General features: G+C 37.1%; 1 protein-coding gene across 7 annotated transcripts in view; it reads right to left on the bottom strand.

Moving 5' to 3' along the window:
• Positions 1–27,237, bottom strand: part of DIS3L2 (DIS3 like 3'-5' exoribonuclease 2) — a 356,130-nt gene that overhangs the window by 312,775 nt on the left and 16,118 nt on the right. For 2 of the 7 annotated variants that reach the window (XM_081261984.1, XM_081261985.1), the window contains one exon: positions 24,952–25,042. The exons of 3 other annotated variants lie outside the window; for them this stretch is intronic. The gene's annotated coding sequence lies outside the window, so the exon portion shown is untranslated. Of the gene's footprint in view, positions 1–11,542; positions 11,664–24,951; positions 25,043–27,237 lie in introns of those variants that run through there. 2 more of the 7 variants (XM_081261986.1, XM_081261987.1) reach the window with 2 other exon arrangements.

The raw sequence follows: 27,237 nt of genomic DNA, 5'->3' as shown, positions 1-27,237 counted from the left end.
AACCTGTCTAGCCAGCGCTGGGGGAGGGGCAAGCAGAAAAAATCAAAATCATAGAGTGCCGGGGATCCCAAAAGCCAACTGTGTGACCCCGGAGATCCAGGCTGTCTGATTCTCGCGGCCTGCCCCGCGGCTACAGAAGGCGTGGCGCCGCAGAGAAGGGATTAACTAGTAAGCAGGGAGATAAGTGGCTGCGACACGGTGGAATCCCGCCAGCCAAGCCCGCACTGACCCCCGGGCTGAGTTCGGGATTTCAGACGGGAAGGAAGCGATACAGTCCCATCCCCCACAAGGGACACTCCACTAAGGCAATCAGCGGCCACCATCTTGGAGAGCTGAAGTATCCACCGCCACTCCCCGACAGTTTGCAACAACAAAACAGAGTTCTTTGAACTTTCAGATTTGTGCGTATATGAAGGCATATTAAAATGTATATTTGAACTGGTCAGCCCTTCTCATCCTACGGAGGTAAATGTCTACCGAGCCTTCATAAGTAGTGCCCACAGGTTTGAAACGGGGCTTGGGAGAGAGAGTAAGGACCCACCCGTTGCACTGGTCGCCCGGCAAAGGGAAACGAACTGTCGCCATTTGCAAGAGACACCACTTTGGCAGAGAACTGACATCATCAGACTGCGGCGGAGGAGATAACTTCATTGAAACCTGCGGATACAGGTGTGTAATACCCCTACCCTTCCCTCTCCACACATCGGGGAAACCTTAAGGGCCCCTCCCAGCTCTCCCATGAGTGCGACAACCAGCCCGAGGGAATCGGAGGTGGCGCGGGACCCGCAGCGCAGGACTGCCGCTCCCACCAGGGCTGACTGCTGAGGTCTCTTGCACCAGCTACCGGGGGAGTGGCTACCTGAGGGCAAGTAAAATTCGCTGAGGATTCTCAGCCCCAAGCTCTAAAAACTTAGGGTTTGAGGGAATGGCAAACTGGAAGAGTGTGCCCAGTCGTTCATGAAAACAGGGCTCCCGGGAGCAGCAGACCTGGCGTGTAGCCAGTATTGTGATGAGCGGCACCCGTGAGAGGGGCCTGGCTAGAGAAAAAGTGGGAAGTGACTAGACACAAGAGGAGGCCCTAGACACTCAGGATTGGAGACTCGCCCAGTCTGGGAGGAGCTGCTGCACAGTGATTGGTTCCCGCGTATTGACAGGAGAAACTTGACCTGGTGGGCACAGCGCCATCTACTGGAAGAGAAGTTAATCAAACTCTAAGACTGCATTTATTAGTTTTTTTTTTCTTTTCTCTTTTTTTTTTTGATTTTTTTTATTTGGGTTTTTCTTTCATTTTCATTTTTCTTGTTGTTTTTTTAATTTTTTTTTAATTTTTTTTCTTCTAATTTTAATTTTAATTTTTTTAAATTATTATTTTTTTTAATTTTTTTCTTTTTTTATTTCCTATTTTTTTCTTCTTTTGTCTTTTCATTTTTCTTATCCCCCCTTCCTTGAATTCTACCAGCTTACTCTCATTCTCTTTAGTGACTTCTTCCCTTCCCTTCTAATACCTTTCCTCCCAAGCATCAAATAAATTTATAGGAATAAACAGTAACTCAGCAGTCAAACAGAACAAGAAGTAACATGAGCAGCTTCAAAAAGCAAGGAAGAAAAGGAGTACAAACAATGCAGGACAGCCTAAATATTCAGGAGGACCTAGAGTCATCAGAAAAATGGTCATATAAAGAACTCAAGGAATACCTTAGACAGATGGAATGGAACCTTAAAGAGGATACAAGACAGCAAATTCAAGCAGCGAAAGAACACATTGAGAATGAATTACATAAACAGATAAAAGAAGAAGTTAAGCATCTTTATCAGGAGATAGAGATTATAAAAAATAACCAAACAATAATTCTAGAAATGAAGGAAACGATAAACCAAATTAAAAACTCAATTGAGAGTATCACTAACAGAGTGGAGCAAGTAGAAGCCAGAACGTCAGATAATGAAGACAAAATATATCATCTTGAAAAGAGTCTAGCCAACTCAGAAAGGCTGGTAAAAAATCACGAGAAAAACACCCAAGAGTTATGGGATAACATAAAAAAACCAAACTTACGAGTCATCGGGATAGAAGAAGGTACAGAGATTCAAACCAAGGGAATGAGTAACCTGCTGAATGAAATAATTACAGAAAACTTTCCAGAAATAAAAAAGGAAACAGATATACAAATTGAAGATGCATACAGGACACCGAGCACACAAAATCACAGTAGACCAACGCCAAGACACATTGTTATGAAGATATCCAATATACAGAACAAAGAGAAAATATTAAAAGCTACAAGAGAAAGGAGACAGATTACATTCAGGGGTAAACCAATAAGGTTAACAACGGATTTTTCATCACAGATGCTGAAAGCAAGAATGTCATGGAACAATGTATTTCAAACACTGAAAGACAATGGATGCCAACCAAGAATTCTGTATCCAGCAAAATTAAGCTTCAGGTATGACAACGAAATAAAAATCTTTCATGATAAACAAAAGTTAAAAGAATTTGCAGCCAGAAAACCAGCATTGCAAAGCATTTTGAGCAAAACACTACACGAGGAAGAAATGAAAAACAATAACCAAAACCATCAGTGGGAAGTGCCTCAGTAAAGACAGAGGGCGAGGGGAAAGATAATCATGGAGAAACAAACTAAATTTTTTTTAAAAAAGGATAAACAATCAAACATGGATGGAAGTACAAACCATATATCAATAGTAACTCTGAATGTTAATGGCTTAAACTCTCCAATAAAGCGACATAGGCTGGTATCATGGATTAAAAAAACAAATCCAACAATATGCTGCCTCCAGGAGACACATCTGATTGGAAAAGACATACACAGGCTCAAGGTAAAAGGTTGGGAAAAAATATACCATGCACAGGGTCCTCGTAAGCAAGCAGGGGTGGCCATCCTCATATCAAATAAAATCGACTTCAAGACTAAGTTAATCAAAAGGGATAAAGAAGGTCATTATATACTGTGAAAAGGAACCATTCAGCAACAAGACATAACAATTATCAATATTTATGCACCAAATAATGGTGCTGCGACATTCATAAAACAAATTCTCCTCAAGTTCAAGAATCAAATAGACCACAACACAATAATTATGGGTGACTTCAACACACCTCTCTCACCATTGGACAGATCCTCCAAACAAAAGTTGAATAAAGAAACTACAGAACTCAATATCACAATCAATAACCTAGACTTAACTGACATATATAGAATATATCAACCATCATCAAATGGATATACTTTTTTCTCAGCAGCACATGGATCCTTCTCAAAAATAGACCATATATTATGCCATAGGGCAACCCTCAGTAAATATAAAGGGGTGGAGATAATACCATGCATTTTATCTGATCATAATGGAATGAAACTGGAAATCAATGATAAAAGAAGGAAGGAAAAATCCTACATCACATGGAAAATGAACAATATGTTACTGAATGATCAATGGGTTACAGAAGACATAAAGGAGGAAATCAAAAAATTCTTAGAGATCAATGAAAATACAGACACAACATATCGGAATCTATGGGACACAATGAAAGCAGTTTTAAGAGGAAAATTCATCGCCTGGTGGTCATTCCTCAAAAAAAGAAAAAACCAACAAATAAATGAGCTCACACTTCATCTCAAAGCCCTAGAAAAGGAAGAGCAAAACAACAGCAAATGTAGCAGAAGGCAAGAAATAATTAAAATCAGAGCGGAAATCAATGAAATTGAAACAAAAGAAACTATTGAAAAAATTAACAAAACTAAAAGTTGGTTCTTCGAAAAAATAAATAAGATCGACAGACCTTTAGCCATGCTAACGAAGAGAAGAAGAGAGAGAACTCAAATTACTAACATACGGGATGAAAAACGCAATATCACAACAGATACTACAGAAATACAGAAGACAATTAGAAATTATTTTGAAAACCTATATTCCAATAAAATAGAAGATAGTGAAGACATCAATAAATTTCTTAAGTCATATGATTTGCCCAGGCTGAGTCAGGAGGATACACACAATTTGAACAGACCAATATCAATGGATGAAATTGAAGAAGCCATCAAAAGACTACCAACCAAGAAAAGCCCAGGACCGGATGGGTATACAGCGGAGTTCTACAAAACCTTTAAAGAATTAATACCAATACTTTTCAAGTTATTTCAGGAAATAGAAAAAGAGGGAGCTCTTCCAAATTCATTCTATGAGGCCAACATCACCCTGATTCCAAAACCAGACAAAGACACCTCAAAGAAAGAAAACTACTGACCAATATCTCTAATGAACCTAGATGCAAAAATCCTCAATAAAATTCTGGCGAATCGAATACAAAAACACATCAAAAAAAATGTGCACCATGATCAAGTAGGATTCATCCCTGGGATGCAAGGATGGTTCAACATACGGAAATCAATAAATGTTATTCACCACATCAATAGACTTAAAGATAAGAACCATATGATCATCTCGATAGATGCAGAGAAAGCATTCGACAAAGTACAGCATCCCTTTATGTTCAAAACATTAGAAAAACTAGGGATAACAGGAACTTACCTTGACACTGTAAAAGCTATCTATGCTAAGCCTCAGGCTAGCATCATTCTGAATGGACAAAAGTTGAAGGCATTCCCTCTAAAATCCAGAACAAGACAGGGATGCCCTCTATCACCACTTCTATTCAATATAGTTCTCGAAACACTGGCCAGAGCAATTAAACAGACGAAAGAAATTAAAGGCATAAAAATTGGAAAAGAAGAACTTAAATTATCACTATTTGCAGATGACATGATTCTATACCTAGAAGACCCAAAAGGGTCTACAAAGAAACTACTAGAACTAATAAATGAATTCAGCAAAGTGGCAGGATATAAAATCCACACGCATAAATCAAAGGCATTTCTGTATATCAGCGACAAAACTTCTGAAACGGGAATGAGGAAAAACACTCCATTCACAATATCCTCAAAAAAAATAAAATACTTGGGAATCAACCTAACAAAAGAGGTGAAAGATTTATACAATGAAAACTACAGAACCCTAAAGAGAGAAGTAGAAGAAGATCTTAGAAGATGGAAAAATATACCCTGTTCATGGATAGGCAGAACTATCATCATCAAAATGGCGATATTACCAAAAGTTCTCTATAGGTTTAATGCAATGCCAATCAAAATCCCAACGGCAGTTCTTGTAGAAATAGATAAAGCAATCATGAAATTCATATGGAAAAATAAAAGACCCAGAATAGCAAAAGCAATTCTAAGCAGGAAGTGTGAATCAGGCGGTATAGCAATACCAGATTTCAAACTATATTACAGAGCAATAGTGACAAAAACAGCATGGTACTGGTACCAAAACAGGCGGGTGGACCAATGGTATAGAATAGAGGACACAGAGACTAATCCACAAAGTTACAACTATCTTATATTTGATAAAGGGGCTAAAAGCATGCAATGGAGGAAGGATAGCATCTTCAACAAATGGTGTTGGGAAAACTGGAAATCCATATGCAACAAAATGAAACTGAATCCCTTTCTCTCGCCATGCACAAAAGTTAACTCAAAATGGATCAAGGAGCTTGATATCAAATCAGAGACTCTGCGTCTGATAGAAGAAAAAGTTGGCTCCGATCTACATATTGTGGGGTCGGGCTCCAAATTCCTTAATAGGACACCCATAGCACAAGAGTTAATAACAAGAATCAACAAATGGGACTTACTTAAACTAAAAAGTTTTTTCTCAGCAAGAGAAACAATAAGAGACGTAAATAGGGAGCCTACATCCTGGGAACAAATTTTTACTCCTCACACTTCAGATAGAGCCCTAATATCCAGAGTATACAAAGAACTCAAAAAATTAGACAATAAGATAACAAATAACCCAATCAACAGATGGGCCAAGGACCTGAACAGACACTTCTCAGAGGAGGACATACAATCAATCAACAAGTACATGAAAAAATGCTTACCATCTCTAGCAGTCAGAGAAATGCAAATCAAAACCACCCTAAGGTACCATCTCACTCCAGTAAGATTGGCAGCCACTATGAAGTCAAACAACAACAAGTGCTGGCGAGGATGTGGAGAAAAGGGTACACTTGTACATTGCTGGTGGGACTGCAAATTGGTGCGGCCAATTTGGAAAGCAGTTTGGAGATTCCTGGGAAAGCTGGGAATGGAACCACCATTTGACCCTGCTATTGCCCTTCTCGGACTATTCCCTGAAGACCTTAAAAGAGCATGCTACAGGGATACTGCCACATCGATGTTCATAGCAGCACAATTCACAATAGCTAGACTGTGGAACCAACCCAGATGCCCTTCAATAGATGAATGGATAAAAAAAAATGTGGCATCTATACACAATGGAGTACTATGCAGCAATAAAAAATGACAAAATCATAGAATTTTCAGGGAAATGGATGGCACTAGAGCAGATTATGTTTAGTGAAGCTAGCCAATCCCTAAAAAACAAATACCAAATGTCTTCTTTGATATAATGAGAGCAACTATGAACAGAGCAGGGAGGAAGAGCAGGAAGAAAAGATTAACATTAAACAGAGACATGAGATGGGAGGGAAAGGGAGAGAAAAGGGAAATTGCATGGAAATGAAGGGAGACCCTCATTGCTATACAAAATTACATATAAGAGGTTGTGAGGGGAATGGGAAAATAAACAAGGAGAGAAATGAATTACAGTAGATGGGGTAGAGAGAGAAGATGGGAGGGGAGGGGAGGGGGGATAGTAGGGGATAGGAAAGGTAGCAGAATACAACAATTACTAATAGGGCATTATGTAAAATTGTGGATGTGTAACCGACGTGATTCTGCAATCTGCATTTGGGGTAAAATTGGGGGTTCATAACCCACTTCAATCTAATGTATGAAATATGATATGTCAAGAGCTTTGTAATGTTGTGAACAACCAATAAAAAAAATTTAAAAAAAAAAGATAAAAATAAAATAAAATTGACAATCACATAGAGAGGTGGAATAAAGACATTTTCAGAAGTGCAGACCTCAAAAAAATTTCATGTGTTCTTTCATAGATAGCTACAAATGTATACGCTTTGCCAAGATAATACAGTGAACTAATAAAGAGGATGATGTGGATATAATAAGGAACACCAAGACAAAGAAGTGTAAGGAATTTTTCCAAGATAACAGAGAAAGGAAACCCCAAGATAGCAAATGTGCATCAAGCATAGAGGGCAACCTCTAGATGGAGGACAGCAGTTTAGATTGCAAATTATCAAGAGTGAATGTCATCACCAAGATCCCCTGGCACAGAACTGCCATAGAAACAGACACACAGACAAATGGAACAGAATGAAGAGCCCCAAAATAAATATATTTATGATAAACTGATCCTCAAGAAAGATGCCAAGAGCACACAATAGGGAGAGCACAGGCTCTTTAATAAATGCTGCTGGACTATGAACTGAAATTCTGCTGTCATATATAACAAATTAGAATAAATAAATAAATTTTAAAAAATAAAAATAAAAAATAAATGCTGCTGGGAAAACTGGATATGCACATGCAAAAGTATGAAATGAAGACCATATACAAAAATCACCTCGAAATAAATTTAAGATTTAAATATATGACTTGAAAGTACAAAACTATTCGAAGAAAAAAAATAAAAGAATAAAGCTCTATAACACTTATCTAGGCAAAGATTTCTTTGGACTATGAACCCAGAAGCATAAGCAACAAAAGCAAAAAAGGACAAATGAGACTGCAATCAAACTAACCATCTTCTGCACAACAAAAGAAACAATCAACATAGTGAACAGACAACTTATGGAATGGGAGAATATATTTGCAAATCATACACCTGGTAAGGCATTAATATCCAAAACACATAAAGAACTTAACTCATGAGCAAAAAAAAAAAAAAAAACTACCGTATTTTTAAATATGTATTTATTGGGTAAAGGATCTGAACAGATAGCACCTAATCTCACTTATATGTGAAATCTAAAAAAAGATGAACTCAGAAGTAGAAAATAGAATGGTGGTTTCTAGGAACTAGGAGGTTAGGAGGGCTGGGGAGATGTTTTGCAATTAGGAGAAATAAGTTTAAGAGACCTACTGTGTATCATGGCAACTACAGTTAATAACAACATCGTATACTTGAAAAATGTTAGGAGACATTTTAGGTGTTCTTACCATGAGAAAATAGTAAGTATGTGAGGTAAGGAGTATGTCAATTAGTTTGATTTAGTCATTACACAATATATACATTTAACTGAACAAATAAGCAAATTCTTGTAAATAATGAGAGCCAGGTTTATCAATGCTGAAGAAATTACAAATGTACAGAAAGGCTAGAAATACAATGGAATTGGAAAGTATAACTCAATGGTTTATAATTTTTTAATATTTTTTAGTTGAAGATAGATACAATATCTTCGTTTTATTAATTTTATTTTTATGTGGTGCTGAGGTAGAACGTAATGCCTCGTATGTGCAAGGCAGGCACTCCAAACTGAGGTAAAACCCCACCCAATAATGTTTAGAGACATACAGAAATACAGTTTATATATATATACATACACACACACACACACACACACACACACAATCTACACACTGACACACAAATGGATACAAGTTTGTGTGTATATTCTTATATGTATGTGTATTCTTTATTCCCTACCTCTCTATGCTGAGCCTAGAATCAATGCTACACCAGCAGCAATGAACATTATCAGGTTCCCAGATCTGTTTCTAAATACCACTCACCACTAAAAGGAACCAATGCTGCTTTAAAAAATGGCCAATGCTGAGCATAGAGTAGGAAAAGACAAATATGAACCCAGAAGAGCGGCTAGCAAACTACAGTCCACAGTCCAAATCTAGTCAACCACCTATTTAACCTTATATTGGAACACAGACCACTAGTTAGTTTACAAATTGTCTATGGCTGCTTTCCTGGTGCAAGAGTAGAGTTGAATGGCTGCAACAGAGACCCATGGCCTACAAAGCTGAAAATATTTACTATCTGGCCACTCACAAAAGAAGTTTGCCAAGTCCTAGCCTAGAATATCTTACTCCAGAGAGTAAGGAAACACTTAAAAAATGATGGGGACATGTCAAAAGTTCACAGGTGCCCGCTGAAAAGGCTACTACTTGGCCAAATATATGACAATTTAAGTATAACATTTTTAAATGATAATGGATTATAACCCACTAAACAAAAAAAAGAATCCATGAACCCATATTAATAAAAAGACAAAAAAAATAATAAGCAAATAAAAGGGAGAAACTCTCTTACAGCAAACTCACAACAAATATAAAAAATAATGATGGAATTAGAAATTTACTGTTGGCAAGCATATCACAATGATTCATATTCATCATGTTGAAACTAGTGGGTGAAAGTCTGAGAAGTAAACAAATACCAAACAGTCTCGTAGTATCCTCTAAGATATTTGGTGAATATCAAGAAGAAAATCATATCTTGACAATGCAGTCATCTGGCAGATATACCTTAACCAAGTAATCAAAGTAAATACCTATAAATGGGCATCATCTGCCTCAAGAAAACATGTCAATTTTGAAAACACTGGTCCAAATGGAGGAACTTGCTACAAAATAACTGATCTGTAATCTTCAAAAATGGTGAATTAATGAAAGGAAAAATCTGTGCTATACTGAAGGAGACGAAGGACACTGGCAACTTTATGCAACTCAGGATTCAGGATTTTCTTTTCATATCAAGGACATAATTTAGAAATTTGAATAAGATCTATAGATTAGCTAATGGTGTTATATTTATTAGTATTAGTGCTGATTCTGGTAATTGCACATTTATCAAAAGAAGATGGCTTTCTTTTGTGTTTCTGCTATTTACTCTCAAGCAACTCAAAAAAAAAGAGGTCAAGTAAATAGGTTATCTTAAAGGAAATATGGTGAAATGCTAACTCTGGGGAATCTGGTGAAGAGTCTAGAGTAATTCTTTGAACTATTCTTGCATCTTTTCTGTAGGTCTGAATTTACACATTTTTTTAAAAAGTCTTTAATTATAGAATAATATGGGTTTGGTTTTGGTTTTGTTACCAAGGATTGAAGCCAGGGGTGCTTAACCACTGAGCCACATCCTCAGCACTTTTTTATATTTTTATTTAGAGACAGAATCTCACTGAATTTCTTAGGCCTCACTTTTTGCTGAGGCTGGCTTTAAACTTACAATCCTCCTGCCTCAGCCTCCAGAGCCACTGGGATTACAGACATGCACCACCACACCTGGCAATCACATGGTTTTACTGAATTACTTTTTTTTATGTAAAGCATATTCCCAACAACTGACAATGTGACAATTTTAAAAACAGCCCCTACATGGAATACAAATGATGCATTAAATCAGGGAAGTTCAAATAATCAATTAAAGGATATGTTAGCTACAAGATTATTCCATCCAGCTTGATATAAGCCAAAACAGATTTATTAGCTGCAAGCTCAACCAAGTGATCTCAAATGAGAGTTATGTCAATAAAAACATTGCCTCTTAACAGGTCAGAAGTGATTTTACTCACTTATATCTTACAAAATATTTTGAGGATTTAAAAGATTAAATGTCCTGAAAGGGACAACAAACCAGCACATTTTGCAAACACAGCTGTTAGTTAAAGCTCTTGAGAAAAGAAAAGTTCTGGAATAGGAATCAGTTGTAGGAAGAGATAACAGTTATAAAATATTGAGCAAACTTTGGAATTGCTTATTATTAATCTAATGGTTGACTTGTTTCTAAACATTTGTTTCTCTACTACATGTTGGTAGGCCTCTTCGGGCCTGGACAGAGAGCTATCAACATGTCCTAGGAGGTCCTTTCTCTCATGGCACTTCAATCTAGGGAGAAAAGGGAGACAATAAACAAGTGCACAGGTAAGACAAATTAAACAGAGTGAGGAGCTAGAGACCCACGGGATGGACTGACAGAACACTACTTATAGCTTCCACAATTAGGAAGAGCAGCCTTTGAGGAAATAATACTACTGAGGCTAAGTCCACCATTCGAAAGTCAAAGTAAAGCAGAGCACCTGACAAGTACAGAGACAACAAAGGAGGAACAATCTCAGCATGTTCAAAGAATTTTTTAAAACCATCTCATTAATATTCTATGGATAATAGATAATGATCAATTTTGCATTAGGTGTGGTAAGAGCATTGTGACTATGTGTGAAAATATTCACATTGCATAGTAAGATTATGTACACAAATGATGTCAGGGATTTCTTTAAAATATTTCAGCAAAGGAAAGATAAATTTAAAAGATGAGTGAATCAAATGTACAAAAATTATTGAATTTGGGTGATCAATAAATGGAGATAGATGCTCTTCTCTCTACTTTCTTATATGTCTGAAATTTTTCATAAAACTTTTTAGAAATGCCATGTAACAAAAGTTTCACATTCAAACTGACAATACCTCATACCTTCTCTCTCTTACTTTAACGCCCCAGCATGACTCTCACTTCTTCCGTTCTGTTCTGGTTGTCTCATGTGAGGAAACAGACAAGAAAGCTGTAAAGGCAGACTTACACTGGACAGGTCCTTTGCTCCATGGCTGAATCCAGTTCCTGTGACAGAACTAATCTATCTAATGCAAGACTGAAACCCAAAGAGTATTCAAATAAGAGAATATAAAATAAACAACCACATACTGATAAACAAGTCATTCTTCCTGAGAAAAAAAAAACAGAATTGCCCGAACTAAGGACCGCCATCCTCCCAGAGATTAAAAAACACAACAGGCTTCTTCCTCTTGCATTCCCTGGAGACTGCTCTGCAAAGTTCTCCTGGCCTTGACCTTGCTGTAGCATTTGACACAGCTGCGCACTGCCTCCCTTCGTGAAGCTCTAGACTTCCTTGGCAAACAGGAGAGCATGACCAAAGATGCCTCTGCTCCTTCCTCTTAAGGACAAGTGCCACATCTTAAAGGCAAGTGTCATAATGCCCCTCCTCAGAGATAGCAAGCAACTTTGTCCCGCATGACAGTTCTGAAAGAACACTGAGTGAGTCCCTCCTGGAACCCAAAAATCTATGATTTGTAGAATAGTGTGGAAATGGTGTGTCAGAAATTTCTGTTTCTATTAAAAGACTCCATATTCTGAAAATCCTTGGATACAGGTAGAGTGTTCATAATCTGAAAACCTGAAATCCAAAATGCCTCAAAATCCAAAAAATTTTTTAATGCTACCATGATACCACAGTAGAAAAGTTCACACCTGAGCTGAGGTTGTGGCTCAGTGGTAGAGCGCTCGCCTAGCATGCGTGAGGCACTGGGTTCAATCCTCAGCACCACATAAAAATAAAATAAGGATATTGTGTCCACCTACAACTAAAAATTAAATATTAAAAAAAAGAAAAGTCCACACCTGACCTCACATGAGAGGCCACAGTCAAAACATGGCATGCTAAAAATACTGTATGAAATCATCTTTGGGCTATGTGTACATAGCATATGCAAAACATAAAAGAATTTCGTGTTATCTTGGGTCCTATCCCCAAAACATCAAATATTCCAAATTAAAAAAAAAAATCTTAAATACAATAAAAGTATTTTGGATAAGGGATATTCAACCTGTATCAAAGTATAATTTCTTTTAACAAAATATTTCCATCTTCTTTTAAAATGTACAGTTGAGCTCTCAAGAAAGCAAAGAAAATCCCCAGGAGCTAAAAATCAAGTGGGAGCTAGAAACCAGAAAAGGTAGAAAACCTAAGGTCATGAGATCTGGGAGCACTGCCCAGTGTCTGCATCAAGGGCCGTATAATTTAAAGTTGAAGAATAAGAGCTACGTCCTAGGGGCTGGGGATGTGGATCGGGCAGTAGCACGCTCGCCTGGCATGCGTGCGGCCTGGGTTCGATCCTCAGCACCACATACAAACAAAGATGTTGTGTCCGCCGAAAACTAGAGGGTAAATGTTGAAAAATTCTCTCTCTCTCTCAAAAAAAAAAAAAAAAAAAAAGAGCTACAGCCTAGACCATATGAGCTGTGCAGAGATGGTAATAAGGCCCCTTGCAAAACTCAGACTTTTGAAGGGTAACAATCTCAATTTTATAAAAATAATTTAATTTTTTTAAAATAAAATAAAATGAAGATATTGTGTCCAACTATAACTAAAAAATAATTTAAAAAAAAAACACAATTCTTGGGCTAGGGATGTGGTTCAAGCAGTAACGTGCTCACCTGGCATGTGCGGGGCGCTGGGTTCGATCCTCAGCACCACATACAAATAAATAAAGATGTCGTTTCCACCGAAAACTAAAAAATAAATATTAAAAAAAAATTCTCTCTCTCTCTTTAAAAAAAAACACAATTCTTATCAAAATCCCAAAATCTTTTATTAGATCTAGATAAGCTAATCTTAAGATTTATTTGGAAACGCAAATGAACTAGGAAAACTAAAATAACAAAAAAAGAATAAAGTTAGAGGAATCACACTATCTGATTTTAAGCTATATAGTTACAGAAATCAATAGTGTGTAGTATTTCAAGAAGGACAGACACCCAGGCCAATGAAACAGGAGAGAGAACACAGAAACAGCACCAAATATATATGTCCAACTGATTTTTAACAGAGGTGCAAAAACAATTCAAGGGAGAAAAGATAGCCTTTTAACAAATGGTACTGAATCAACTGGACATCAATAAACAAAAAAATAGACTTTGACCTAAACCTCATACCTTATACAAAAATCAACTCAAAACAGATACCAGATCTAACATACTATCTTTTAGAAGGGAACAACTTTATGGCCTGGAATTAGGTGTAGAGTTCTTAGACAAAACACAAAAAGCATGATCCATAAAGGAAAAAAATGGATAAATTATTAATTTTTTTATTTCTAGAACATGGTCACAGACACAGCTGAATGACAACAAAAGACATTCAAAACATTGAACAGTAGTGCTCTTTCCTTTTTTTTTAACTTTTTGGTGCTGGGGAATTAAACCCAGCAATGCTCCACTACTGAGCTACATTCCCACCTTTTTTAATTTTTTGAAATAGGGTCTCACCAGGGTGGTTAGAATTTCTCTAAATTGTTGAGGCTGGCCTCAAACTTGCAATCCTCATGCCTTAGCCTCCCAAGTCCTTGGGTTTACTGGCTAGTGCCACTACACTCAGCACATTAGAGCTCTTGTAACACCACCAAAAATAGTCATTCGAATCTCAGTTCTCTGTTTTCTCCTTAAGCAATAAATGAGTGGGAAGAACTTAAACATGTATAATTATTTCATTTTAATCAAAGGCATTCTCTATTTACCAACACCCTATCATTTAAGGACCTGTGTAAAAATCTCTAGGGAATTAAACTTACATGTTGAAGACCCTTCAGCTAATTGTGGGGCTGCTAGCCTCCATCAACTTATGTATTATAGCAAGAATGATACCATGTCATCTTGAACTTTAGCTCCCAACTACTTCTCTGACTTGTAAGTATAACTCTTGGTGGAACTTGGCCTATATGCTTTTATACTTTATATACTTTTGGTCTAAATTTCAAAAATACCACACTAAAAAACGTAATTGAGACTGTGAAAACTTTTATTCACTTCAACAACCCCAATGCCCAGCAGAGTGCCTGCTGAATGAGAGCTTTATAAAGTTTGTTGGAAAATTCTACCATTTTCAAAGGAAAAGTGCTGAATTTAAGTAACTGAGATAATGAAACTCACAGAAATGGTGCCACTTCGACCCACCTGCACATTCTATCATTCAATCCCATCATTTTCCTTCTCCACTCTCCAAGAAGCACAGCTTCTGTCACCTAGCACTATCCACTGGCCCGCTCTCCTAACTAATACTGGCTAGCTTCTCCTGATCCACAATCCTTCTCACCGTGAGTCCTGTGTTCCCAGTCAGTTCACTTTGCCTGATGTGTAGCTCTGTCACCATACTACTCAAAACTCATGCTCTTGGGCTTGATAGCGCATGCCTGTAATTCCAACAGCTCAGGAGGCTGAGGCAGGAGGACTGAGTTCAAACCCAGTCTCAGCAAGGCCCTAAGAAACTCAGCAAGACCCTGCCTCTAAATAAAATATTAAAAAGGGCTGGGGATGCAGCTCAGTGGTTAAAGAACCCTTCAGTTCAATCCCCAGGACCAAAAAGAAATAGAACACTTCCTGCCACCACCTCATTTCATCCATCCCTTCACATCTTAGGATTCTGACTCAAATAACTTCACTCAGTCAACAAAAATGCAGTGAGCTTTTACTTTAGACCTGGCACTTTGCTTAGCCCTAAAGAATACATAGAAAAAAGAAGAGACCAGTCCTTCCTCTCATGAACCTGACAGTCTAGAAAGATATCAAACTGAATTGTAACTTCAAGCGTATAACTTTGAACTAAATATACTATACTAATATAGTTGGGAGGGTATAGAACACTGAAGGAGGTGTCTATAACTTCAAGGATAAAGGGAAAAGTTAGGTAAGATGCGGCTGGAAAGAAAAGCAGGCAGCTGTACCATGCCAGGCTTGCAGAATATATTTATTTGTTTGTTTTAATCTTACAAACAATGGCGGAGGTACTGAATTATTTCAGTGGGAAGACAAACAATCAGATTTACATTCTCATAAGACCCCTCTAGCTTCAAAGCAGGAAATGGGTTGGAGATGGGAGACAAGAATGAATTGGGGCCTCAGCTAGAAGGCTCTTTGAATAGTCCATGGTAAAAATGATGGTACTGAAATCAAGAAATTTTAATCAAGAAATGTTTAGGGAACCTAATCAATAAAAATGGTGACTGTCTAGACATGAAGGGTGAGGAAAGGGGGATCAAGGATAATTTGTTTTCTGGTTTATTCAAGTGAATAGATGGAAGTGAAGGTCACTAGGTCAGAGTTACTGGACTTAGGCGGAAGAGTAGAGAGCACAAGCCCAGGACGGACATATCAAGTCAGAGGTGACTGCCATCCTGAGATATAGTATCAAACAGGCAGCCAGAGCTCTAAAGATGTCTGAGTTTAGGTCAGATTTGGGAATATTCAAGGAATAAATTGTAACCTAAGTCATGAACGCAGATGAGATCAGCTTGGGAAGACAGTATGAAAAAAAGGAAAAGGGACACAGGCTTAACACTTGAAAGGTCTCAAAGTTCAATAGACAGAAGGAAATCAAAAGTCAGATTCAGCTGAATGCTAGAGTTCAGCATTTTCCCATTTTGGTCATAACATAGGAAGACATCTGTAATGGCAGGATGGACCCTGAGGACACTGGCAGGGTGGATATACAATATCACCCACCTAATGAAGATAGAATCATCTGATCATAAATCATAAAATAACAAATACAAGATTTGCAATGAGGGCTGTGGTTGTGGCTCAGTGGTAAAGCACTTGCCTAGCATGAGTGAGGCACTGGGTTTGATTCTCAGGACCACATATAAATAATAAAATAAAGGTCCATCAACAACTAAAAATTTTTAAAAAAAGATTTGCAATGAGCCCATATACAAAATCAAAATTGAAAGTGATCACCCAGATTCTTCTAAACATAAGCTTTGTTATCAAATAAGGTACCAACATGTATGGGGTTGAAACTGTCTCATTTTTCAACAAATAGCTTCATTTCTTATGCATACTTCATACAGAATTATAAATCCAATCTCACCTTCTCTTCCACATTTTATTACTATGATTAAAGTCATCTACAGAATAACTAAATTAGAAAAAATAAGACTGTTTCTCATGCTTTAAGGACATTCATATCAACTGGCATTTTCAAGCACCTAAAATTTATTCTAACCTCTCTTTTGGGAAAAAAAGTACAGACTGTTAAGACAAAATCTAGACAATAACAAAAGCTCAAGTCAAACATGAGAAAAAACAAGAAAAAAAAATATCTCTCCATCCATCCTTCTTCCAGTGGAGGAAGGAACAGTGACACTTGTGAAATCAAAAGCATATGGATTAAATAAAAAGCCTCTTCTTTTTTAAGAAAAGCAGAGTCTAAAAAAGAAAGGAAGGACCCATTGGTTATAGAATTCATGCTCCTCTCCAAAAACTAAAAGAAAGTGTCTTATAAAAAACAAAGGGCTTCCTTCCCCACTGTGTGAGCAGTCACACTAGACTTTGCCATAAATGTAGACGAAAGCAGGGTCAAATTCTATTCTCTTCCTACAGTAATTTGGGGCTCTGCTTCAGTATCATTGAAAAAGGCACCCCAGAAAGTTTTGGAAATTATGATACCTATATCATTAGTCCTGTCTCTACTATCAAATAAAATCTCTCTGAGTTTTTGTCACTTTGCTTCATTACCTTTTGGGTGGGCTTTTTTAGCCTTTTATTTTGGAAATTTAACAACATATACAAATGAGGAGCTGAGGTTTTAGCTTAGTAATGGAGCACTTGTCTAGCACATGTGAGGCACTGGGTTCTATCCTCAGCACTATATAAAAATAAATAAATAAACAGAATAAAGGTATCCTATCCATCTACAACTAAAAAATTCTAATTTATTTAATTAGATAATTAATTTAATATATTTAAATATAATTTAAAAATATATACAAATGTTATGTTTATTATCAGACTTAACAATTATCAATTAATAGCCAATGTGTTTCATCTACCCCTACACACACACACACACACACACACACTCTAAATTATAATGAAGCACATGAGAAAACCTTTTAATATCCTTTAAAAACTTTCAATTATAAGTCATAAAGTCAAAAAATTTAGCAAACAATTCAGCAACAACTATTTTATCACTTAAGACCCTTACTTAAATAAAGCATAAGTTATATGAAACAAGGTTACCACAGGTATAATCCCAAATTCATGCTGAGCTACAGCAGCAATTTTTAATAGAAAAACTGAAAAATAACTCCTCCATAAGAGATATGCATAATTTCCACAGTAATCAAAGCCATCATATTTTCATATACTCTAATCTCTAAAAGCAATAATTCAAAGGAAAGAGAGTTGGAAAGCTTACCCACATGGCCAATTTTACCATGGAAATTTGGAAAAATATATGACTTTCAGAATCTATAATCTAAAAAACAAAATGTAGATTATGACCTAAAACACACAAGAATTTAAAGTAGTTTTCCCTAGGTTCGTATCATTTCAAATAAAATGCCAATGTTCATGAGAATTTTTAATTAATTTTACATAAGAAACTAATATTACCCTGGCTTCCATATTTGTTCTTTATTTTGAGGGGGGAAAAGTCAATCATATCATTATCCTTGGGAAAATATTACTCTACCTATGTCTACTACTCTCAGGGTTGCAGCCACTAACATCTGGAATTTACTATCTACAGACTCTTTCAGGCATGCTTCTGCCTACAACACAAGGTCCATATCATGTCTTGGGCAATACTAGCAGAGGAATACATATAAAGTCATAAGCAATTACACCATCCCCTCAAGTAACAGAGAAGAATTTTAGTAATATTCAAGGGATCTGGAGGAATGAAGGATACAAATTCCTAACCAGCAAAATGACTTCAGACACAAATGCAGACAAGACCTAGAGAGATGCCATTAAGTTTAATGACCCTTAAGCCAACCTGCTGATTCTATACCTGGTCTGTCAGCTAAGCACCCTCTACTGGTGGCCCTGAGAGGCCCTACAAAGCCAACCCTAATCCTAGCCCTCATTTCTGTAGAAAAATTATGTTCGGCATTCATATAGTTTGATATGAGTGGGTTTGGAAGACAACGGTTCTAGGGTTTGCAACTCTCTAAAATTCTACACTTCCCAGGTAAAAACTACTACCACTCATAAATAAAGGCCATCACCATGAATTGAATAGTTAACATCATGTAGACAGCAGAGAAACAGAACAATCCAAGAGAAACTAATAACCAAAACAATTTCTAAAATACTCAAACACAACTATTTCAGACCTGGGGCATTTCTTCTCCCTATTGCTTCAAAAAGAAAAGTCACAACAGCAGCACTGGGATCCCTGCTTCTCAGAGAGACAAAATAAACTGAGACCTACACACCCCAGAGAAATAAGCCAGGCCTTTACTCCTACCCAAGAGCTCCAATGTGCCTGCCAGCTCACAGCCTTCTGAGCAGAGGGTGGAGCACAGGTCCCAGCTCCACTGCAAAGCTCGGAATCTTGGGATATTTTAAGCCTTCAGGCTGCAGATATTCAACCTATCACTGATGGTGAAACTATATCACTAACATGGTACTACTTCTGTGTGCACATTAAATACAAGCTGGTATTCATTTAACACTGGTCCCTTCACCTTGTTGCTCTAAGGCTTATTTTTCAAAAGAACATGTTTTTTTCTCTTTTCTCCCCTCTCCTCCTCCATAACAAGATTAGGGAGATGGTGTTATCTTTTCTTCCCCTAGTTAACTGCCCTTGAACACACCCACTACAGGAAGGAGATGCCTGCTGGTCATCTGGGAAGTGAATCTCTCTCCCAAATTAACAAGTGAAATCCTAACATGCCATGAGGGCACCCTGGGACCCCTTACCAGAACACACCTGGAATGTAAACCTTCAAGAGTTCCTTTAAAAACCCCCTTTCCCCATTTCCCTCTCAGAGGATTTGTCACTGATACACAGAAATGCCTTTGATTTATGGGTGTTGATTTTATATCCTGCTACTTTGCTGAATTCATTTACTAGTTCTAGAAGTTTTCTGATGGAGCTTTTTGGGTCTTCTAGGTATAGAATAATATTGTCAGCAAATAGGGCTAATTTAAGTTCTTCTTTTCCTATACATATTCCTTTGATTTCTTTCATCTGTCTAATTGCTCTGGCCAGTATTTCAAGAACTATGTCGAACAGAAGTGGTGAGAGAGGGCATCCCTGTCTTGTTCCAGTTTTTAGAGGGAATGCCTTCAATTTTTCTCCGTTTAGAATGATGTTGGTCTGAGGCTTAGCATAGATGGCCTTTAAGATGTTGAGATATGTTCCTGTTATCCCTTGTTTTTCTAATGTTTTGAACATAAAAGGGTGCTGTATTTTGTCAAATGTTTTTTCTGCATCTATTGAGATGATCATATGATTCTTATCTTTTAAGTCTGTTGATGTAATGAATTACAACTACCCTACTGACAATAGCCTCAAAAAAAAAAAAAATCCTTAGGAATCAACTTAATGAAAGAGGCAAACGATCTATACAATGAAAACTACAGAACCCTAAAGAAAGAAATCAAAGAAGACCTTAGAAGATGGAAAGATCTACCTTGTTTTTGGATAGCAGAATTAATATTATCAAAATGACCATACTACCAAAAGGACTACACAGATTTAATGCAATTCCGATCAAATTCCCAATGGCATTCCTCATAGAAATACAAAAAGCAGTCATGAAATTCATCTGGAACAATAAGAGACCTAGAATAGCTAAAGCAATCCTTAGCAGGAAGAGCGAAGCAGGTGGCATCGCTGTACCAGACCTTAAACTATACTACAGAGCAATAGTAACAAAAACAGCATGGTATTGGCACCAAAACAGACTGATAGAACAATGGTACAGAAGAGAGGACACACAGACTAACCCACAAAATTACAATTATCTTATATTAGACAAAGTTGCCAAAAACATGCACTGGAGAAAAGACAGCTGCTTCAACAAATGATGCTGGGACAACTGGAAATCCATATGCAACCAAATAAAGTTAAACCCCTATCTCTCACCATGCACAAAACTCAACTCAATGTGGATCAAGGACCTAGGAATACAACCAGAGACCCTGTGTCTAACAGAAGAAAAAGTAGGCCCTAATCTTCATCATGTGGGATTAGGACCCAACTTCCTTAATAAGACTCCTATTGCACAAGAACTAAAACCAAGAATCAATAAATGGGATGGATTCAAACTAAAAAGTTTCTTCCCAGCAAAAGAAACAATCTGTGAGGTGAACAGAGAGCCTACATTCTGGGAGCAAATTTTACTCCTCACACATCAGATAGAGTACTAGTCTCTAGAGTATATAAAGAACTCAAAAACTTCAAAAAACACCAAAAAAAAAATGACCCAATCAATAAATGGGCCAAGGACCTGAACAGACACTTCTCAGAAGAGGATATACAATCAATCAACAAATATATGAAAAAATGTTCATCATCTCTAGCAATCAGAGAAATGCAAGTCAAAACTACTCTAAGATATCATCTCATTCCAGTCAGAATGGCGGCTATTATGAAGACAAACAACAGTAAGTGTTGGCGAGGATGGGAGGGGAAAGGCACACTCATACATTGCTGGTGGGACTGCAAATTGGTGCAGCCAATATGGAAAGCAGTATGGAGATTCCTTGGAAATCTGGGAATGGAACCACCATTTGACCCAGCTATCTCTCTCCTTGGTCTATACCCGAAGGATTTAAAAACAGCATACTACAGAGACATGACCACATCAATGTTTATAGCAGCACAATTCACAATAGCTCAACAGTAGAACCAACCTAGATGCCCTTCAGTAGATGAATGGATTAAAAAATGTGGTATATATACATACATACACACAATGAAATATTACTCAGCAATAAAAGAAAATAAAATCATAACATTTGCAAGTTAATGGATGGCATTGGAGAAGATAATGCTAAGTGAAGTTAGCCAATACCAAAAAATGTTTTCTCTGATATAAGGAAGCTAATTCATAGTGGGGTAGGGAAGGGGAGCATGGGAGGAATAGACAAATTCTATATAGGGCAGAGGGGTGGGAGGGGAAAGGAGGGGGCAGGGGGTTAGCATTGATGGTGTAATATGATAAGCATCATTATTCCAAATTACATGTATGAAGACACGAATTGGTATGAACATACTTTATATACAACCAGAGATATGAAAAATTGTGCTATATGTGTGTAATAAGAATTGTAATGCATCCCACTGTCATTTATTTTTTTTAAATCAATTAAAAAATAAATAAAGATAGTTTTTTAATTTTTTATTTAAAAAAACTCTGTCCCTCCTTATGGGGAGAGTCACAATCTTGGGATAGGAATCCTCTGTCTTTCTCCTTTGCTGGCAAAGCAATAATCCTTCATTTTCCTTTTTCTCAAAACCATTTCCTCATTTTTAAATTGGAATTAATTAGTATTGGGGACAGGGTCCAATCTTTCAGTTACATTCATACAGGGCCTTAGTGCACATTCCACTAACCCAGATGTAAAGGGATCTAAAGTTACAATTCCCACAGCAACAACAATCCTGGCAAAACTAGACACAGGTATTTTATATTGCTTCTGATAGCAGTGAACTTAAAAGCAGCTTGAGGGGTTGGGATTGTAGCTCAGTGATAGAGTGCTTGCCTTGCACATGTGAGGCACTGGGTTCGATCCTCAGCACTACAAAAAAAATAAATAAATAAAATGAAGGTACTCTGTCCATCCACAACCAAAAAAAAAAATTTTTTAAAAAGCAGCTTGAAATAATAAAGCACATTTTAATCTTCACATCTTATTACGCCCAAAAACTCCCAGACAGATGAAGATTAGAAAACTGCCTTCCTCCAGGCATAGTAGAGTTCTTTCTTTGATAAATTGACAATGACTGGACAAAGCACTGAAGAATGCCCTGGAGGAAGCAATCTTTACCTGGCCTGAAGGACACGTGGCCTAGGACCTATCTCCAAAACTGTGAGCCAAAATAAAACTTTCCTCTATATAAGTTAATCATCTCAGGCATTTTGTTATAGGGAAAGCTAACATAGTTTCCACTCCTTACACAGAAATATTTCTGTCATGTCCCAGATATTCCACATGAGAACTTTTTTTGAAAAGACATAAAGTAGAAATTAAATTATTTCCATACTACTTCAGGAACACAGGGCCTTTACATTAGAAAAAGAATGATACACACTAAGAAAACAAAAAATTATTTCATTAATATTTTGTGTTTAAAAAAATTCAACCTTTTTGCAACACTTCATTCCAGCAACTGCACTGTATACAATTCTAAAGTGGTTCTAGCCAAGAGGTGAAGAATGGCAATGATAAATAAAACCTCTGTCTTGATACACCACATTCATAATAATAATTCTCTTTAGAAACTAGGATGACTGGGGATTCTCACCTTAAGGTATACAATTTAGTGATGTTTAATTTTTTTGTTTCTTATAAGAATATGAATTACTTTTATAATCAAACCACAATATAATACACACACAGACACACACACAGAGACACCCACACACACACAGAGAGATAGGTATACATATCTTTATTTCTATTCAGAACACTAGAACAGGAAATAGTGAGACTTATCAATAAAAAAATAAATATGCTTTTTCACAAATCAATTTGGTTTATGATTTATGACAACATGCTAAGCAAAGATTTTCCTTTTCTGGAACCTACTACTGCAGGATTTTACACATTTTATAATTACCAGCCCAGCAAATAAATGTGACTATCTCCCCAAAAAGCAGAGAACCATACCAGAGGACTTCCCATTCTGCCAAATGCGACTGGTACTCATTTCTTTTCTCTGTGTAAGATAAAATGATGACATAAAAAGTATTACAGCACAGAGTCTTTTGGTGCAATAAAACTGCAAATTACTTACATAATGGCAATTTACAGTACCTATGTCCTGTGACAGATGATACAGGGGAAAGTTATTAAGTTTGACTGAAATAAAGTAAAAAAGGCAGCGGAAGAAAAAAATGAAGAAGAGAAACAGCAACAAACCATGCTCCTGATGGCTAAATGCCACCCTTTGAGTCAGGGCTTCCCAGACACTAAATGGAGCTCTATGGCCAGTGCCACTCAACACAGCACCATCACCGCTGCCGCAGCACTGGAAAGGGAGGGGGTTCAAAATGCAAATCACCAGGTCTCACTGAAGACCTCTGGAATCTGTTTCCGGGAATGGAGTCCTACGTCTGTATTTTAACCAACTCTCCTGGAGGCTCTGATGCTCAGTAATGACTGGGAAGACCACACAGCCTCCCAGGAGTGACTGAAGGGCACTGCTTAACACGCCTTAGCTGCACACTTCCAGGTGACACCTTTCCAAACACATAACCATACTGGCCAGGACACCAGTGTAGGTAAGGCTGCTAACTGTAACTTTGTTAAAGTCACCTCAGGTGATCCTGCTGTCATCAGCTGTGAAACAAGAGGAACTGTTTCCACATCTAAACACATCTTAATCGTCTGTCATCTCAGATTGTGAGGTAGAAGATCCAACTGGTTGAACAAATCAACAGACTAGAACCCCACTGTTTTATTAAATTCTTTCTAAATCAGAAAGAATTTTTTTTCTTCTACAAAGATAGCAAAATGAAGTCTTCCTTGACCACTCCATCTAAAAACCAGTATTTCTCCAATGGGTAATCTGCCACCACCTTACCCCAAGACATTAGACAATGTCTGGAAACATTTTTGTCTATCACAGCTGGGAAGGGCACTTTGACATCAAAGGGGCAGAACCCAGGATGTTGCTATACATCCTGCAATACACAGGATAGCCCTCCTCCCCCAACAAGAATACCCAGGCCAAAATGTCAGCAGGGCTGAGGGTAAGAAACCCTAGCTCCCTGACTCTCCCTGTGTCCTCCTAGTCATGAACACAATCCTCATCACTCCCTGAAGTAACCCCCTGCCTAGGTTCCATGAGGACAGAAACCTTGTCATCACTAGTTTCACAGTGCCTAGAACAGGAGTGGCACAGGGTAGAATGCAATAATCACTTTCTAAATAAAAGTGAAAATAAATGAGTGGGAAACTATCCCCAGGAGATGAAGGAAAAATAGACTATAATCTAAGATATAAAATCAGAGAAAAACACTAATCATTTGTTGTAAGATGGAGATTATATATCTTCTCGAAAATTAATATATTGAAGACCTAAGCCCAAAGTACCTTCAGAACATGACCTTATTTGGAAATAAGGTTGTTGCAGATGCAATTAGTTAAGATGAAGTCATATTGGAATAGGGGCTTAACCAATACAACTAGTGTCCTTATGAAAAGGGAATATCTGGACTCAGACGTACTCACCAAGATAACATCATGTGAAGATGAAGGCAAACACTGGGATGATGTGTCTAAAGGCCGAAGAATGCCAAAGATTGCCAGCAACCACCAGCAGCTAGGAGAGAGAGAGAACAGATCCTCCTTCACAGCTTTCAGAAAGAATCAACCCTGCCAACACCTTGATCTCACACTTCTAGCCTCCAGAACAGTAAGAAGTAAATTTTTATTGTGCAAGTCAGTTTGTAGCACAGCAGGCCTTCCGTATCCATAGCTTCCACATCTGTGGATTCAACAGACTGAAGTATTCTGGAGAAAAAATTACTGAACATGTACAGACTTCTTCTCATTAATTCCAAAAATATATAACAATAACTATTTATACATATCAACTATACTGTATTAGGTATTATAAATAATCTAGAAGTGATTTTAAAGAAGGATATGAATAGGTTATATGCAAATACGCCATTTTATATAACTATTCTGGAGCATCAGCAGATTTTGGAATCCACAGGGTGTCCTGGAACCAATCTAGGATGTGAGGGATGGAGACACTTTATTACAACAGCTCCAACAAATAATCACACCACTGTAACCAGGTTCCTGAGACACTGTGAAAATTTCTCTCCAAAGACTTCAAAACAACTATGTCATGTATAATTAAGAAGAACCAATAAAGTAAAATTTAAAAAAATAAATAAGTATATAGGGAGAGTAAAAAAATCTAACGCAGGGCCTAATTAATAAAACACATTAAAGTCTAAAGGGTTAAAAAATACTTATCTTTTGCCAGGCACAGTGGCACACACCTATAATCCCAGCAACTCAGGAAACTGAGCAGGAGGACTGAAAGTTCAAGGGCAGCCTCAGTAAATTAGGGAGACCCTATCTCAAAATAAAAAATAAAAAGGATTGAGATGTAGTGCAGTGGTAGATGGTACAGCAACCCTGGGTTCAATTTAATTTTCGAATGAATTTACCAATGCTTATTATTAAGACACACAGAAAGCTAAGAAAGAAATCCAAATTTATAAATATTTAGTGTGTGATGGGTAGCACTTCAGCTCACAGGGAAAAAAGTTTTCTTACCAAATGGTATTCCAAAGGGGAAAAAAATTAATTAGTCACTACATCCTATCTACTTCATACCAAACTTGATGGATTAAAGAAGTGGCCATAAGAAACAAAAATATATAAAAAAAAAGACAAATAGACTTACTTGCAAAAAGTTAAAATCACTAAGTACTGAATATATACTATCATAAAGGCAAATATCTTGCTTCCCCTGTTAGATACACTATTCCAAAATTTAGAACAAAATGAAAAACTCCCTAAAGTGCTGTAAGTTAAATATATTCTAGATTGCAAAGCCAAATAAAAAAGCACATTAATAATAATAATAATACAGTGCAAACTCACTGAGGAACAATAATGTAAAAATTCTAAATAAAATATTAACAAATTGAACCCTCAGAATATAGTGAAGATGATACTCCAAGTACATTCTAAGAGAATCAATCCACTAATATAATTCCCTACATAATAACAAGGGAAGGTGGACAACAGATGCAAAAAAAAAAAGATCATGATATAATTAATCACCAGTTCATATTAAACAATATCTAAAATTTTTAACTGAAAAGTGGAAAACTTCAGTAATTAAAGTTACATGTATAAAAAGGATAAATGTGGCATATTACTGCCATTCCCTTTAAAGTTAGGATAGAATTTAAATTTTAAGATTACTTTTAAAAATACTTTAAAAGACCTAAACAACCAACAAGCCCTGTTCTTGAACTGAAAGAATATTATAGAGTTGACTATAAGTCAGTCAAAAAGTTAATGTGATTCCAAATTTCAATCATGACTTTATAGAAACTGACAAGCTCTGTCTGGCATGGTTGCAATCCCTGTTACTCAGGAGGCTGAGGCAGGAGGATCACAAGTTTGAGGCCACTCTGTCTCCACATAAAAATAAAAAGGGCTGGGAGTATAGCTTACTGGTAGAGCACCAGTGGGTTCAATCCCCTAGTTGGGGGAACGGGGGAGCTGGGGGTTAAAAACTCATCTTAAAAATCAATTGGGGCAGGCTGAGATTGTGGCTCAGTGGTAGAGTGCTTGACTAGCATGTGTGAGACACTGGGTTGGATTCTCAGCATTGCACACAAATGAACAAAATGAAGTCCATTGACAACTAAAAAAAAATTTTTTTTTTAAATCAAATGGGGGAAAAAAAGGGAAGGAATATAGACTCAGATCTGAAGAGACATTTCTCCAAAGAAATCTGTATTGTGATTCCATTTTATAAAT

Source organism: Spermophilus citellus (genome assembly GCF_964194105.1).
Source record: "Spermophilus citellus genome assembly, chromosome: 11".
In the NCBI taxonomy this organism is placed as follows: domain Eukaryota; kingdom Metazoa; phylum Chordata; class Mammalia; order Rodentia; family Sciuridae; genus Spermophilus; species Spermophilus citellus.
This window is presented reverse-complemented; position numbering and strand designations above follow the sequence as displayed.